Raw genomic sequence first — 13,354 nt, forward strand, 5'->3', positions numbered from 1 at the left:
GAGCCCTAATAATACTCAAGGCAGAAAGGCACTGAGCCCAAATAATACTCAAGGCAGAAAGGGACTGAGCCCTAATAATACTCAAGGCAGAAAGGGACTGAGCCCTAATAATACTCAAGGCAGCAAAAGGGACCGAACCCTAATAATACTCGAGGCAGTAGGGCGTCACGCTCTTTAAAACGTATAAGTATGTAAAGTATTGATAGATGCAAAGTATGTAAAGAAAGAATAAAAAGGAAGAGTGAAAGAAAGAATGTATATATTTATATATATGCGAAAGAAAGATGTACAGGTTAAGAATATAATATGTATCTTCGGATGCGTATGTATAAGTAGGTGAAAGTATTGTATATTACTTGATTAACTAGAACTCACTCAGCGTAGCTGACTTTTAGTATGCATGCAGGTGAGTAGAATGAGGCAACTGGCTTGAGCGAGGGCACATGGCAGAAGAATAAGAGTCTGGCATATGAAGACTTAAGACTAATATGTTTAATGTTATGATATTTTGAAAGACAAGAATGTTTATTTTAAGACAAGTAATGGATTTATATGTTATGTTTTATGAATGTTTAAATGTTCCGTGAATGTTTTAATTAACTCTGATGTTCAGAACTGCGTTTATGAGTAAATCTAGCACCAAAGTAGGGCTACCGGTAATGGGGCCTTACATGTTCTCCGTTTGACAGAGAACACTCGTTTTCAGTTAAAGCTGACCGAGAACATCTGTTCTCGGTTAACTGTTCTCGGCTAACCATCTAGGCTATTGTTGACCGAAAACTCATTGGTTTGACCGAGATCCCTCCTACTGGGCTTTACACTCGCTGACTGGGCCCATAGTTACACAGTATTGTGTACTTGGGCCAATTAACACCTTTTGGGCTGTAAAATGTGTTTTCTTTGGGCTTGTATTTTCATTATGAGAGTTGTTAAACACTATTAAGCCAATATATGTGATATCTAACTTGATAGGTTTGGTGCAGATATGGCTGATCAAAACCCGTTAAAGTTTGTGGATACTCATAATATAGCTGGCCACCTGTATGATCCACCACTGGCTCACAAGGAGTTCAAGTCGATGATTGTTGGACTCAATACTTGCAGGATCTCTCATGCTCTTCGTGAGAATCCTGTCATATGCAAGAAAATGGTTACTGATTTCTAGAACAATGCAAAGATCAATTCTCAAGGGGCAGATGGAGTTATTTCAATCGACTCCAAAATACAGACGAAGCCGGTCATTGTTACTGAAGCCACTATCAGAGAGGTACTTTTTTTTGGGGATCAACCCGACTACCCAACAGAGTACTCTGTAGCTGAAGTTACTGAAGTTATTACAAGAATGGGGTATGAAGGCACTTATCCACCGGCAATCAAGAAGTTATTTCACCCTTACTGGAGATACCTATTGCACATGTTCTTCACATGTATCTCTGGAAGAAAGAGAGGTTCAGATGAAATTAGTCACACCCAAATGTCGGACATTGCTGCTCTGATCATGGGTTGGAATTACAATTATTCCAAGTTCGTTTTCAATGAAATGATGAGCAATCTAAGGGCGAAGAAGAAGGAGATGTTCTTGATGTATCCAAGGTTTTTTACAGATGATTTTTGATTCCCATTACACCGACTTGGTTAAGTCTGTTGAGACATTGGATATGAAGACTATCGGACCCAATTCCTTTGGGTTAATGAAGCAGTCATGGAAATGAGCCAAAGTGGTTTATAGGGGATTGAAACCCCTGGTAAAATTCGGTCGTTTTGCTGAGACCAAAGCTGAGCCTGTCGTGGCTCAGGTTGCTGACGAACATGTGGCACCCGCTCAATCACGTGCTGCCACATTTGAGATCTCCGATGATGAGGAAGATGAAGAAGAGCACCGTCAGCCAAGTACACTTACCGATGATGAAAGATTGAAAGCCCTCGAAGCTGCTAAAGTCCTATTTCAGTCAACTGCTCTGAAGCCTCCTCAGACAGTTACTGAAAACACTGAGGAAGACTATGTTGAAGAGCCAACTGCTGATCTTATCCATCGCAAATGAAGAAGGGATGATTCGAGATCTAGCGAGTTGATCAGTGAAATCGGAACAACCATAGCTACACCAACACCAACACTCGCACCAGCACCAGAATCAACCACCAGCCCTCAACAAAACACCGATCAACCAGAATCACATGCTCCAGAATTGCAAACTAAACCAGTTGTATCTACTACTGAGCCAACATTTATGGAGCTGTTGTCCAGCGATTTCGGTGATGATTTTGATTTTGAAACAGATATTCCACCTACTGATACAGCAGACATTCCCTCTGGATCATCCGATCAAGGTGATCAAGGTCAGTCGAGCTCAGGTGTTTCAGAAAAGGTTGCTCAAATCCTTGTTATGCAGGATGCCTATCTTCAGAACAAGGAAAAAGGGAAAAGGAGTGATTCTTGAGAATGCTCCTGTGGATGTTCAGGCGCTACAACGTCGGGTATTTGAACTCGAGCAGGATTTAGTAATTAAAGATGTCCGTATCCAGGAACTTGAGGCTAGCAACTCAGATAAAGACTCCAAGATTAAAGAGCTACAGTCCGGCATGGGAGGTTTAACAACTATGTATCTCGATCTCCAACAAAAGCTAGTTCAGAAATTTGGAGATGAGTTCAAATGTAATGGAGATATGGCATATCAAACTCCCACTGCTGATCAAAACAAAGATTATGATGTTCATCCAAATGATAACACTGGTGTCAGTAGACAAAAAGAATCAGAGTCTCTAAACCAGTACTTGGATGCACCGTCTGTCACAAAAGAAAAATATGACAGAATTAAGAAGAAATTACTTGAAAAAGGAAAGAAGAAATTGCTGGTAATTAAGAACTCAGATCAGAATGTTGTGTCTTCAGATCACCCAGAGAAATATGTTGTTACGCTTCAAAAGGGATTCTCTGATAAATATGGTGATCGATCTGGAGTTTTATCCTAGAGTTTTGATGTAGATAAGAATATGTGGTTGGTCAAGAGAAATTCAGGGACAATTGAGTATTATAAAAAGATGAAAGACTTTGGTTCTTGGACTATGGTTGATTTGAGTGACTTAATTAATGCTCCATTTACCAATCCATCAAATGACAAAAGAGGAACACATTTTTCAATTTTCTGAAGCGTCAGGTTGATAGAGGATTTCCACACATGACTACTGCCAATTCCTTCCTGAAGAAAGCTAAAGGAGTCTTGGATCCTAGAACCGGGAAAACTATGGTAAATGTGATGTGGCCTCCCACAAAGAAAGCTACTTACATTCCCGCACCAGGTGCCATTCCCGATGGTACATTGGATAACATGAGATTCTGGTTCTTTGATTCTTTTACTGCCGCAGCTGGTGTCAAACTACAAAAGGGGAAAGGTCAATATCGCTTTGTTGACCCTAAGGATTTGTTGAAATTTCATGAGAAGGATATCAAGACACTCAGCACGCATCAGATTGTTGCTGATGGTATTTTTGAAACAGCCGCCAAAGAATACACAAGCATGGTGGCATTTATCATCAATAAAAAGGGGAAAGGTCAATATCGCTTTGTTGACCCTAAGGATTTGTTGAAATTTCATGAGAAGGATATCAAGACACTCAGCACGCATCAGATTGTTGCTGATGGTATTTTTGAAACAGCCGCCAAAGAATACACAAGCATGGTGGCATCTATCATCAATAACAAGTTTTGGGCCGGAGGGTTGAAGGATGCAGATATTGATTATATGGAGGAAGAGTAAAAATAAAGCTACAAACCAAGGGGGAGATTGTTGGGCCTAGTTTTGTGGTTTGAGCTTGATTTGTACTTAGTTCTACTCGTTTGGGCTTGGGTATTGGGTGTGTATGTAAACCGAGAACACTTATGTGTTCTCGGTGGGCTTTTGGTGTTTGGGCCGGCCTTATTGGTGTTATTCCTATATATAGTCTTGTTATGTATAGGATAAAGGGTTGTTCATTCCCAGTATTTGTGATCTATCATTGTAAGTGCTTAATCACCCGACGTATTCAATAATATACGTGTGTTTTGAAGCAATTCCGTGTTACTTTTACTGTTCTTACTCGTGTTCTTGAATCACTGAGTGTTGGTATTCCGCACCAATACTCGTTTAGTTGATATCATATTGTAGTGATCCAGATACGGAACTTAGAAATACAACACTAATGCACATATGCACTATCTCGATTTTTTTTATTTTTATATATAATATAACACTATTGCAAATATATAATATAAACAACTGTATATATGTTATTCAACATTATTTCAAATATCAAAATGCACATTATTTCACATATGCATTATAAAAAGTCGATATATATATGCATTACAACGAGTTTTTTTCTATTTTTATATTTTTTTTATGGTGAAGAATAACAACATATAAGAACAATGAAAAAAATAAAAAAATATTTTTTTAATTAAATTAAAAATACTTTACTATTAGTTTTATAGTTCTCTCTTTAAGTAGGAGTTCTCTCTTGATCATTTATATACACGGAAAAAATCAAGAGAGAACTCATCCTAAGAGAGAACTATAGAACTAATAAAGAAGTATTTTTAATTTAATTAAAAAAATATATTTTCACCTTCTTATATGTTGTTATTATTCACCACAAAAAAATATAAAAATAAAAAAAAAACAAAAAAAAAACTCTTTGTAATGCATATATGCAATACATCGACTTTTTTATAATACATATGTGCAATAGTGCGTATTTTTATATGTGAGGATAGTGTTGAATAGCATATATGTAACTGTTTGTATTGTATATTTGCAATAGTGTTATATTATATACAAAAATATTTTAAAAAAATCTGTAGTGCATATGTGTATTAGTGTTGTATTACATACATGCGAAAGTGTGTATTGCATACAGTTATTAGTGTTGTATTTGCATATATTCAACAGTGTGTATTATATAATGCAATTGTGTTGTATTATATGCAATAAAACACTATTGTATATATGCAATACGCATTAGTGCACATATGCACTGCATTGACAAGTTTTTTTAGTAACAATATCATCTTATTAGAAGGAGGAAAGAAAAAAAAATCACAAAACATGTTTTTAAAAATAGTTAAATATAATTCTTTATTAGTTCTCTAGTTCTCTCTTTAAGATGAGTTCTCTATAGATCTCACCCCTATATATATATCTTAAATATATATAAACAAAACTTTTTTCTCAAGCCAACAGATTGCTTTATTTGTAATTGAAGGTTTCTCATGCATTTGATCGGAATTCACGGGTCCAGATAGCAATTAAACGGGTTATAACATCTCATGATATTAAATTAACTTTATCAAATATTTGATATGAAAATCTTATAAAATAGGGATATACTAAATATTAATATCTATATTTTTAAGATATTATCTATAATTAAGAAATAATTTTATAGTAAAAAAACGGGTCATGAGTCTCATCAAATTCATGTATCTTTTAAGTGGGGTTATAACATCTTATTTATTTGTGGGTAAAGTTAAAATACAAAGGGAGACAAAAATGAGAAGTGTGATAAGAATTTGTCACCACACAAAACACCCCTTAAAAATAAATTCAAAAAATATAATAAAAAAATCATAACTCAAATATAAATAAAAAACGAAGAAAATTAAAAAACTAAAATGTTTTGGTCATCATTGTGACATTCGTCAAAATCGGGTTTCAATTGTATTCGTTTTGTATTTGTTTTATGTTGTAAACTGACCCGTTTTGTAAACCGAAACTTATGATATATAAAATATTGGATTTTTATGTTACCAAAACATTCCCGTTTGTTCAATTTAAAAAACCTCTTTTACGGATTCGAAAACGGACTTAAAACGAGCAAATTACATCAAACACGAACTTCCGGACACGAAACGAACCGCACTAGACGAGATGGGCCAGCCCCCTTGGGTACGCCGTGCTGGGCAACTAGAGGGTTAAGGGGAGCTCGCGCGGCGCCTAGCCAAGTCTGTGCATATTTTTTTGTGTTTTGTTTGTTGTTTTGTGCTTTGCTTGTTTGTTTAACCAACCTAATTTCATGCTAACATAAAAGGAACCTTGTAAAGAAGCCTTTGACCCTTACCCTATATATACACACCCATATCCTTCATTTTCACACTTTCTACATCTCCAAAAACTCTCTCATTTCTCCATGGATCCAAGGTTGTTTTATTTATGAGTTCTTGAAGGTTTGACTTTCAAATGTCAAACCAAGCTTCGTCTTTCATTATAATTTACTTATATAGTCTTACTAATATTTGAATATGGTGGTACAACATATATATAATACAAACACCTTGTTACCTTTGGTAGTTGCTTCACCGACTCCGGTTGGTTAAGCTTCGGACTTCGTAAGGCAAGGCTTCATGTAGGACTTGCGTGGTTCTTGATATATATACACTTATATAACTTGTTGCACATATTAATCTTGTTTAACTTATGCTCTTTTAGTTTGTTTGTCATATTTATGAAGTTCCATGGTGGAGGTTTGTAGAGACTAACCTAGGTTTAACCGTAAATTGTCCAAACCTTGAACCGAACTTTTGCTTACTAGTTTTGTTGAAATAATTGTTTAAACATGTTTAATGTTAGATTTGAGTTTCAAAAATCATTTTTACAAGTTCTTTGATATTAAGCATGTGGAATCCATCTATGAACTCGTTGGGATATGGAAACCGAACCAAACCAAAACTTTTGCTTAAAAGACTTTTTTAGTTGTAAAACTTAAATATTTTTCATTTATAAATTATTATACAAGATCTATGATATTTGGGCACGTGGAAACCATCAAGTAACATATTGTGAGATGGAAAACGAACCAATCCGATTTTTACTCGCTTAAGACACACAAGTGTGTTTTTAGCTATCAAGACTTGCATATTTCTTTAAAAATAGTTTACAAACTGATTTTAATTATTTTCTTAAGTACTTGGAATTGTTGGATCCAACTTGATCTCATAACATAGTTTGCACCGAAAAAACCAAACACTCGCTTAACGTACGTTGTTAGTTCTAAAACAGTAGATCTACATACTTGGTTAAGTCTTATAAAGTTTTATTGAGTTATCTCATAACATTCATTATTTTGGAAAGTTGACTTTGGGTTTGACCAATTATCAAGACCCGAACCAACAACCCGAACACTGGCTAAAGACCCGTTTTAGTATCTTTGTCCCAAAGGAACTTGCATTTAGCATGCTTCTCACCTTATTACTTAACATAGGTTAAGCAAATATTAAGGTTAGATAATTTAATCCGGTTTCGAGCAAACTTACATTTTTAAAGGGTTATTACTATAAATTCTTAAATAGTTACATTTTAAACCATGGACTTTAATTGTTTACTTTTTGCAACAATTATTTTATTTAAAGATCTTCAAGACAACCTTTCTAAATTCAAGACTTTCTTTTGTTTAAGCTTCATACGTTAAACCCGTCGTTCCGGCAAATCTTCAAATTACCAAATTTTCAAGTTTATTACTTGAACATGAGTAACTTCATACCCCGTTTTCTATCTTTTGTTTTGGGGTGACATCTCATACTTATTCAAATCAATGCTTTATACTTGAGTCTTAAACCACAAACGTTACTGTATACTTTACTTAAGTAAATGCTCGATTTGGTGTTCTATGCTTACATGATTATATGCTTATGTGTTTACCGCTTTTGGAAGGTTGATTTATAAATCCGTGAACTATCTGGTATTCTCTTATAGCACGGTGCCGTTAATGTATTCTTATTAACGACCTCATGAAATCCGAATCTATTTGGTATTCTCTTATAGACGGTGCCGCTAATGTATTCTTATTAGCGACCTCATATTATCCAAATTATTGCTATTTATTTGTTGTTTCGTATACAAGATTGTGGCTTTTCTATTATATACATATATGCTAAAAAACTATGAATTGTTCACCAACCTTTGTGTTGACAAACTTTATTTTATGAAATTCTACAGGTTTGCATCTAGGTTTATTTTGGAGTTCGGTGAAAAAAATGTCACAAATACCGTTAGGATATTAGCAAAAATGAACTATATTATGTTTGCTATATTTTGTTATATTTTGTTGTATTTGACTTATGATTATTGTTATGTGACATTTTCGAGGTTGTGAAATCAAATGAGTTGTTAAATATTATCGTTTAAAATAGTGTCATGCGCTTATGGGTAATCGTTACACCTCGGCATGTCCCGCCGCCTTTGGTCGGGGTGTGACAATCATTCACGTTAAAAACAACTACAAAAAAAAAAATTTAAAAAAATTGAAGAAAAGATACAATAGCGAGAGATCAAAGACACAATGACGAAATGAACAAAATACACAATTATAACTAAAAAAAAACATATGATCGCAATATAGCACAATGCCGAACAAAATATAACACAATGTTGAATAATATAACAAAATATAAATAAAAAAAGACACAATGTCAAGGAAAAAACACAATCAATGACGAAAATAAACACAAAACACAATGATAAACAAAAAGACATAACGACTTTTTTCAATTACCATTGTGTTTTTTTTCCTGTTTTTTTATGAGAATGAGAAAGACGGTGGAAACATTTTTGTGTTTTCACTTTTTTCATTTTTTTTATAAAATTTTGAGTTATGATTTATTTATTTATTTAAAATATTTTTGAGGGGTTTTTTTGTGTGGTTAGAAATCCTTCTCGTCTTTCTCATTTTTGTTTCCCTTTGCAGAATAACTTGACCCTTATTTGTGAAACTCTTTCATCATCAAATCTTAAGTATATTATAAACTTTCTTACAATAAATAAAATTAAAATCCTAAAAATATATAAATATTATAAACGAAAAATGTCAAACAACACCGTAATACGGGGATCCGATTGTTTTTTTAAAAAATATATTATTTATAATTAAGAAACAATTTTATAGTAAAAAGAATAAGCGGGTTATGGGTAACCAAACCCAAATAGCTTTTAAACTAAGTTTTAATATCTCATTTTTTGTGAAATTGTTTCATTATCAAACCATAAGTATATTATTAACTTTCTTACAATAAATTAAATTAAAATCCAAAAAAATATATAACTATTATAAACGAATAAAGTAAAATAACCCATGTAATACGGGGGATAAAAACTGGTATAATATAAACGAAACCTTTAAAAGCTCTCTAGTTGTTCCGTACTATTTCTCAAGCCACCATATTGCTTTATTTGTAAATGAAGGCTTCTATTGCATTTGACTCGAATTCACGGGTATGGGTCTCACCAAACACAGATAAACTTAAACGGGTTATAACATCCTGTCAAATTAAAAAATAATTTAACCAAATATTTGATATGAAATTCCTATAAAATAGAGATATACTAAAATTAATATATGATTTTTTTTAAAAAAATATTATTTATAATTAAGAAAATTTTTTATAGAAAAAAAAATAAGTGGGTCATGGGTATCACCAAACCTATATGGTTTTTAAACCGGGTTGTAAATTCTCATTTATTTGTGAAACACTTTCATCATAAAATCTTAAGTATATTATTAACTTCGTTACAATAAACAAAAATAAAATCCAAAATATATGAAAATTATAAACGAATATTATAAAACAAACTCGTAATACGGGGGGATAAAAAATAATATATATATATATATATATATATATTGTATAATTGCTCAAAAATTGATTATCGGCTTATATTTAATACTCATATATTAGTTACAAAAAAATAAATCAAAAACACTTATGGTTTAGGGTTGTTCAAAAAGCTCACGGTTCGAAGCTCGCTCGAAACTCGTTCAAAAAAAGCTCGCTCAAAATCGGCTCGATTGTAAACGAGCCGAGCCTAGCTCGACTCGATTTCTAGACGAGCCGAGCCGAGCCTGAGCTAGACCCGGCTCGACTCGAGCTCGCTCGATAGGCTCGAACTATTTTATTTTAATTTATTATATATATATATACACACACATACATGCATATAGTTATAGAGCCCAATTATTTTAACACATGAGCTTTCCTTTAATCCAACACAATTTCCTTTCTAACTCCATAGTCCATATTCATAATTCCATATACTTAGTAATTGAGAGATGAGATTTCATAGTTCACACACTTAATAATCAGTATACGTTACATTTTCCACCCTAACCCTAGCCGCTCATATTCACCTATATGGTTTAAAGGCTTGCATGAGGGATCATTCATCAATACCGCTCATAGATAATACTTCTCTGCTTACTTTTGTATTTGGTTTGGTTTAGACTTGTTGAACATCTTTTGTTTTCGATGGTATTAGTAGACGTATTTATTTAATTTGTATTTTATTGGTGTTGATCTCAACGTCATATTTATTTAGTTTAACTTGATGATTGCATATAATTGTTATTATTACAGGTAAACTCGAGCCAAATCGAGCCGAGCCGGCTCGATTAAAAACCGAGCCGAGCTTGAGCTCAAATTTTTAGCTCGATCAAGAGTTCGAGCTGAGCCAACTCGATTGAATATCGAGCCGAGCTTGAACTTGCCTTGGCTCGGGCTCGACTCGGCTCGTGAACAGGCCTATTATGGTTTGTGTTAGATAATTAGATCTCATATCCATTTGCACATTTAGATAGATAATAGATAAATAAATAAGGCATTTTCGGCTTTTTTTATTTCTTAGAAAAAAAAAGCAATGATTAATTTAGCCGCGAAAAGATGAGTCATGCCATAGTTTAGAATCGTTCCTTCCGTGCAGGACCCAAGCCATGAAAGTGCACCACTACCACACAAGACCTTTTGAGTTTGACTTTAACATGTATACCACTTAGAAACCTGGGGCTGTACTTTGTAATACAATTCGAAATATGACCCAAACTTGACATGATCTGAATGACATGATCTTTTTATTAAACAGATTAATGTGAACACAACCTTATAATAATTGAATTAGCATGTTAACCCGTTTAAGGATATTTTAAAAAGTTCATATTAAAATTCATATATGAAAAATGTTAAAACCATAAAATTGAAATGAAATTAACATCTCTCTGAAATTGTTCATCAACTCTTTATTCATCACAATTTTATTTCATTAGTTCTAACTAGCGATTCTCAAATCATTTTCTTTCAGCTCCTCTAATTGCTAGCTATATATATAAACCCCAGAAGCTTCATCTCCACCAACTATGTCGGCTTGTTGGTTGGCAATTAGAGAGAAAAAAACACAAATATATTAAAAGAACATCAATTACAAAAATGCTCATTTGAGTTTGAGTTATTCGTTGATTACATTGGTACTCAATTGTTAGATATTATCATATTATTGTTCATATTTGTAGAATAACATTAAATGGATCGACCAACAACAACATGAACCTACTTTTAAGTGCGTGACTGTGTTCGACACAAACAAGTCGTAGAAGTGTTTTCGACACAAACGCGACACAGATACAATATGATTTATGTTTTTTCACATATTAAATCCATCAACCAAACAAGATCAAGTAAATAAAATAAAGAGTAAATATGATATTATTTTTTATTATTATTATTTTCATTTTTTTTTATCATTTTATACAAACTTTTGATAGGAGTCAAGTGGAATTGACTTTCTGATCGTTTACCCCTTCTTTATCTACTTTTCCTAGGAGGAAACAAGCAAACACGTATTTATCCGTACTCACTTCGGGTTTCTTTCAATTTCTTTATCATCATAATCAACATACCTTTTGTCTTTCCTAAGCGTGTGGTACTGTGGTGTCACACCCTCAAAATCCACTAACGGAGTTTTACCGTCAGAGGGTGTGAACTAACAGGATCGGAGTCATTAGTTATAATCAAACCATAAAAACGTTTAAATGAAAATAAGTGCGGAAGCATAAAAACCAAAGACAAAAGTTACGTCACGCAGGACGACTTAAAAACCCAAGTAATAATAGTTAAAACATGTTTGCATATCAGAATGTTCAAAAACCATGCATGATCCTATACCGCGCGCCCGCCTCGGCTACCTGAGAATAACATACTAAAAGTGTCAACACGGGGTTGGTGAGTTCACAAGTTTATATAAAATAAAGCGTTTAGCGTTTGCGTTCAGCGTTTTGCGTTCAGCGTTTTGCGTTCAGCGTTTTGCGTTACCAGATAGTGTTATGTCAATGATATATTTATAGGTAGCTAGCCTATAAAACAAGTATTACTAAGTGTTCGACACCGAAGCTGACTGTTTATCATTTGCCTTGCCACCAGGTCTATCCCGACCATGGTATGTGTTTAGCCAAGATTACACCCACTCGACCTCCAGTCGAGTTTAGCGTTGGGTGAGGTTTGTCAAACCCAGTAGTACTACTCAACAATGACTCGCTATTATCCAATATTAAACGGTTCGATGTGAATGAAGGACTTTAGTTATTGCGTTTGCCACTTAGTCTTTACAAGTGATATATAATCTATATTAACAAAATCTTAAATGCGTTTTCGGAGTATGTTATATTCCCCAAGTGAAAAGCGTTTGAAAACAGTTTAAAAAGGGGTAAGTGAACTCACTGTTTGCGAAGAATTCCCAAAAATAAATCACCAAAGGATGCGCGTCACAGAGAAACTCTCTCTAGCGTTCTATAACAACAAAGAGATTTTTTTTAAGTGTCGGAACTATTATCGAGTCTCTAGACCCGGCACATAATACCTATGCACACAATGTGTTTCGTGTTTCGTTTGTGAATCGTGTGTGACTTTAACAAGTACATTTGTGATACATTACATGTGTGAGCAACTATTTACGTGTCATGTATTAATAATGTACATCACTAGCAATTACTCCCCGTAAGGGCAATTTGGTCACACATAACAATTAACTAGCAATTATTCCCCGCAAGGGCAATTTGGTCAAAACACAACAATTATATAGCAAGTATTTCCCCACAGGGGCAATTTGGTCAAAACATAACAATTAACTAGCAATTATCATGTTTCATGCATTTTCACAAAATTCAGCAGCTAGTTTCACCGAGACAGAAATTCTACTTGAAAGATTGTACTATTCCATCGATCATAGCATCTCAAATAATTTACCAAAAATCATCACTAAAGCATGCATGTGTTAGGTTTCCAGAACATATTTTATTTTATTTTTATTCCACATAGATTTCTCATAATGATCAAAACACTACAACAAGCTCATAACAGTCGAATTCATGCGCAACAGAATGTTATTTGAAATTCCTGTTAAATGAAAAATCCAACAAATGCAAGACCACTTGGGTTAGGTTCCTAACTCAATAAGTCAACTTCCAGAAGTGGAACCAACCCAATTTGTCTCGTAGTTCATGAGATATAACATTTAAAAACAACCTAACAGCTGGTCTAACAACTCAGCTTTGCACAACGTTTTTG

Source organism: Bidens hawaiensis, unplaced genomic scaffold (genome assembly GCF_021521415.1).
Source record: "Bidens hawaiensis isolate Kalapana, Puna unplaced genomic scaffold, B.hawaiensis_p1.1 tig00002735_1, whole genome shotgun sequence".
NCBI lineage: Eukaryota > Viridiplantae > Streptophyta > Magnoliopsida > Asterales > Asteraceae > Bidens > Bidens hawaiensis.